This window comes from Rhincodon typus, chromosome 29 (genome assembly GCF_021869965.1).
Source record: "Rhincodon typus isolate 14 chromosome 29, sRhiTyp1.1, whole genome shotgun sequence".
Taxonomy (NCBI): domain Eukaryota; kingdom Metazoa; phylum Chordata; class Chondrichthyes; order Orectolobiformes; family Rhincodontidae; genus Rhincodon; species Rhincodon typus.
In genome coordinates this window covers 35,466,917-35,472,928 of record NC_063360.1, presented here as the reverse complement: position 1 = coordinate 35,472,928, position 6,012 = coordinate 35,466,917, and positions in this window count along the sequence as shown.

Here is a 6,012-nt window from a genome sequence, read left to right as displayed (position 1 = left end):
AAAAAATGTTCCATCTCTAAATTGTTTTGCCATTTATTGCCAATCAGCTTATCATCCTACGGTTACTGATCCTCCTGGCTCTGGAAATACTCCACTTACTCAGTGAAACAATTTGAATAGCTCCATTAAAGCATCTTACCAATATCCTCTGATCATCCAAGTCTTGGTGTTCACCATTGTCCAGATAATGAACTGGAACTAGTCGTATAAATACAGTGGCTATAAGAGAAGGTCGGAGACTAGGAATCCTGCAGCGAGTAACTTCTCAAAAGCTATCCACCATCCACAAGGTACAAGTCAGGAGTGTGATGGAATACCCTCCACTTGGCAACTCCAACAGCACTCAAGAAGATCAACTCCATCTGGAACAAAGCAAACCCCTTGTTTGGTCCCTCATCCACCACCTTCAACAACCACTCAATCCATTCCTGACACTCAGCGGCAGCAGTGTGTACCATCTGCAAAATGTACTGCACACATTCACCAAGGCTCCTTTGGCAGCACAACCAAATGCTCAATCACTACCATCGAGAAGGACAAGGGCAGCATATACATGGCAACGCCACTATAGTGATTGTAATGAGGTCAGCAAGCTGGACATCATAGAATAGGAGTTCCCTGATCGGGGCTGTTAACCTGGTCCAAATTGGGAGCGCTGCCTGACAGATATAAACAAGAATGTCAGGGATACTGACACTATGGTGCCTGACTCTGTATGAGGCAGTACTGTAGTCAAGCATCGCTCATGTGTAAACAAAGGGTGACTGGGTAATGGGATACTGGCCTCCATGGAGTTATTTCAACCACCACCTGAAACATCACCTCCAAGACACTCATCATCCTGACTTGAAAACATATTGTCATTCCCTCAGTTTCGCTGGGTCAGAATCCTGGCACTCCTTCCAGGATTTTGTGGGTCTACCTACAGCACATTGACTGCAGATGTTGAAGGTGACTCACCGCTGCATCCTGCAGAGCAGTTTTGAACGGTGATAAATTCTGATACCAACATGAATAAGTCACACCCAGTGAGAGCTGCTGGCCAATTAGAGACTGGCAACTGTTCTGCTCAGCAGCACCCCACAGAACACAGTGGTTGCTGGCAGAACAGCACTCCCTGAGTTCCAGAATCACAGAGAACCAGGAGAAAAGAGATTCCAGTGGGGGTAGGATTTCTCAGCTTGGATGGGGGAAGGAATTGCAGAAAGAGCAGGGGCAAACAGATCAGAAGCCATGACTGTGGTTGGGGGGAGTTGGCTTCCAGTAGCACTGCCCTTCCTCCCCTCCACTACCTGATGTCCAAACCCTTGATTCGGCTCTTTAACTGAGGGTCTGCCTACCCCAACCCCAAGCTGACAAGGTTTCCCATGGAGTAGCAGCTGTCATATATACTGCACAGTGACAGACCCTGCCTGCAACAGGGTTCATGCCAGAAGCAGTGGGAGGACACCTCGTCGTTAGTAATTGGCCACTGAAGATCCACAATGGGCGGCAGAATGAAATGGTCAACCATGGGCCTTCCAGCCCAGATGTTATTTGTGGTGGAGGCGAGAAGGCAGCAGGAGACTGGTACATCACCACCTCAGCTAATTCAATGCCTCTCCCACCCTGAAGATGCCACCTCTGGGACCAGGACGTTCTGCCCACTATTTTGAAGCGCAGGGGAGCTCTTCTGAGCAAAACATTCAATAAACCATGAAATAAGGAGCAGAATTAGGCCATTCAGCCCATTGAGTCTGCTGCACCATTCAATCATGGCTGATATGTTTCACAACACCATTTTCCTGCCTTCTCCCATAACCCTTGCTTGCCTCACTAATCAAGAACCTATGTATCTCTGTCATAAATACACTCAATGACTTAGCCTCCGCAGCCCTCTATTGGCAATGTATTCCACAGATTCAACACTCTCTGGCTAAAGAAATTCCTCCTCATCTCAAGGGTTCTAAGTAGTCATCACTTCAGTCTGAGGCTGTGCCCCTGGGTCCTAGGTTCTCCTGCTAGTGGAAACATCTTCTCCATGTTCACTCTATCCAGGTCTCTCAGTATTCTGTAAGTTTCAATAAGATCCCTCCATATCCTTCTAAACTCCATCGAGTACAGACCCAGAGTCCTCAACTGTTCCTCATTTGACAATCTCTAGGATCATTCTTGTAAACCTAGTCTGAACCCCTCCAATGTCAGCACGTCCTTCCTTAGATAGGATTGTGGTTAGGTCCTCAGACCCTTAGATACGGGGTCCAGAGCTGCTCACAATACTCCAAATGCAGTTCAGCAGATCCTTATACAGACTCATCTTGCCTGCACTTGTATTCTAGACCTCTTGAAATGAATGCTAACATCACATTTACCTTCCTAACTGACAATTGAACCTGCATATTAACCTAAGAGCATTTTGAACTAAAACTCCAGAGTCCTTTTATGCTTCAGTTTTCCAAAACTTTTCCCCATTTAGAAAATAGTCTACACCTCTATTCTTCCTACCAAAATGCATAACCTCACACTTTTCCACATTGTATTCCATCTGCCAATTTCTAGCCCACTCGCCTAGCCTGTCCTTCTGCAGCCTCCCTGCATTCTCAACACTACCTGTCCCTCCACCTATCTTTGTGTCATTTGCAAACTTGGTAACATTGCCCTCAGTTCCTTAGTCCTGATCCTTAATGTACAACGTGAATAACTGTAGTCCCAACACTGATCCCTGTGGAACTCTACTAGTCACTGGCTACCATTCTGAAAAAGACCCCTTTATCCCCACTCTCTGCCTGTTTCCAGTCAGCCAATCCTCTGTCCGTGCCTGTACCTTTCCCCTAATACTATGGGCACTTATGTTATTTAGCAGCTCCTGGCTCAAAGGCCTGCTGGAAATCTAAATAGATCACATCCACTGGTTCTCCTTTGTCTAAGTTGCTCATTACCTCCTCAAAGAATTCCAACAGGTTTTTCAGGAATGACCTCCCCATGATGGAGCTGTGCTGACTCAGCCCTATTTTACCATGCCTGTCCTAGTACTTTGCAATCTCATGTGATGATACTATGGCTTTAAGAGGGTCTTTAAGAGGTTTTTTGCTAGGGTCTTGAGGCTGAATGTGGAAGCTCTTATTCCTCTCTCTATACAGCTAAAAGCTGGCGTTCTCTTCTTGCTGCTAGAATTGCATGTGTGACAATGTATTTTATTGAATTTGCCTTTGCCAAGGGTGTGTTAATGGGATGTTACTAAATTGGAACAGTTCATTAGTAGTAGTTAATACATATATTTTGTTAAGCATTTTGATAGAGTTACAGTTAAGCCAATTCTCTTATTTTTATTTTGTCTGTATTTTCAGTGAAATGTAAAAATAAAGTGTGTTTTGCTTAAAGTCGAATAGTTTGACCAATGAAATTGTATCTAGAATGCAATAACTTACCCTTAAAATAATAAAAAGGTAGGGTTTAGGCTATCTTCTTAATATATTTTGAGATGGTTTGGTACAGTCCATAACATTCATCCTTAATAATAAACTCTAAAATCTTACCAATGACTGAGGTCAGGCTAATTGGCCTATTGCATCCTGTCTTCAGCCTCCCTGTCTTCTTAATAAGGGGTGTTATATTAGCCACTTTCCAGTACTCTAGGACCCTCCCTGACTCCAGTGATTCCCGAAAGATCACCACCAATACCTCCACAATCTCCTCAGCTATCTCCTTCAGAAATGTTGTTCAGCCAGTCCAGGTGATTTATCCACCTTCAGACCTGTAGGCTCCCTCAGCACCTTCTCCAAAGTGATGGCCACTACACTCACCTCTGTCGTTGGCTCTCCAGTGTGCTGCTGACATCTTCAACTGTGAAAACTGATGCAAAGTACCTACTCAGTTCCTCTGTCATTTCCCCATTCCCCACTACTACATTTCCAGCCTCATTTTCTAGTGGTCCAATGTCCACCCTTGCCTCTCTCCCTTACCTTTTAGATATCTAAACAGCTCTTACAATCTTCTTTTATATCATCAGCTACCTACTTCGTATTTAATCTCCTCTGCCTTTATTGCTTTTTTAGATGTCCTCAATTCCTTAACACACATTACAAACTCCAGATTATTCCAAAGTGGGGGTGAGGACCCTATGTAAACTGAACTTTTGGAGTTGCGTGTTCAGAAACAGTAATGACTCCACACCGTCACTCCCACTTTCTCCTGCTCTTGTCGGTCTCCTCCTGCTCCCCCAGCATTCACTGGGTGGTCACCAGTTTTAAAATCCAAATGGGGTCACAGTGAAAAACAATTATCCAGGATAGAATTATTAGTCCCATGGAGAAATGTGGATTACTTAGGAAAAGACAGCATGGACACATTCAGGGAAAGCCATGTCTCAACTTGCTGGAATTTTTTAAAGGGATAGCTAGAAGGGATTGATGAGTGTAATGCTGTTGATGTAGTGTACATGGGCTTCCAAAAGGTGTCAATATGCAATTGCCATGTAAGAAAAGTTAGAGCTCTGGAGTAAGCAACTAATTGCAACATGGATACAACATTGGCTGAGGAATGGGAAATGGGGAGTAATTTTTCATGGGTATTGCTGGTTTGTAGTGAAATTCTTCAGAGTTTGGTCTTTGGGGTGGGCAGACAGGTGGCAGATGAAGTTGAACGCAGAAAATTACAAGGTGATACCTCCTGGTGCAAAGAATACGGGAAGACTATATAATAAAGGGTATTATTTCCAAACAGTGTGCAGAGGGCGGATACAGCTGGGTGTATTGGTACATAAGTCAGTAAAGGTGGCAGGATAGATAGAGCTGTTAATAAAACATACAGTATTTTCACAGAATCCCTACAGTGTGGAAATATGCCATTCGGCCCAACTAGTCTACACTGACTCTCCAAAGAGCATCCCACCCTGACTCATTCCCCTACCCCTGCATTCTAACCCACTTAACCTAAACATCCCAGGACACTGCAGACAATTAGGCATGGCCAATTCACCTACCCTGCACATCTTTGGACTGTAGGCGGAAACCGAAACACCCAGAGGAAACCCACGCAGACACAGGGAGAATGTGCAAACTCCGCACAGACAGTTGCCCAAGGGTGGAATCAAACCTGAGTCCCTGGTGCTGTGAGGCAGCAGTGCGAACCACTGAGCCACCATGTTATGCTTCATTAATAGGGACATTGAGTATAACAGCAATGTTATGATACTGGACTTGCATAATGTACTAGCTAGACCTCAGCTGGGGCATCATGTACAGTTCTGGGCACCACACTTTATAAAGGGCATGAATTCATTGATGGCAGCACAGAGCAATTTGCAAGAATGATTTCAGGGATGGGAAACTTCAAAGACTGGAGAGGTGGGGCGTTTGTTTTCCTTGGAAAAGAAGTTATGAGGAGATTTGATAGATGTTTTGAAAATTATAAAGGGCCTAGACAGAGTGGATAGGGAGAAACTGTCCTTACTTGTAAAAGGATCAAGATGCAGAAGGCACGGGTTTAAAGTGGTTTGCAAAAGAAGCGAATATGAGGTGAGAAGAAACTTCTTTTTCACACAGCAGGTATCTGAGTGTGAAGGGGGTCAGTTATCTCAGTTGGCTGGCCAGCTGTCTCATGTGCAAAGTGATGCCAGTAGAACATATTCCATTCCCACACTGGTTGAGCTTATCATGAAAGTCCCAGCTTCTCAACCTCACCCCTCTCCCAAGACATGGTGACCCTCAGGTTAAAGTCAGCACCAGTGCCTCTTTCTAATGAGGGAGCAGTCCTCTGGGACTACAACAGCTTGGCCTGGTTAGGGAGTGGAATGATCTCCCTGCAAGTGGGATGAAGGCAGGTTCAAGCTGGTGTTAGATCATTACTTAAATGGAAACAATGCATTACACTAAGGGAAAAGGCAGGAATTGGCACTGAGTCAAAATGTTCAGTGATGAACCAGTGCAGGCATGATGGGCTGAATGGCCTCTTTCTGCACTGTAACAATTCTGTGACTGAAAAAATCTGGGAAGCTTTAACCAAGCCTGCAATCGGAAATGGACATCAGATGCT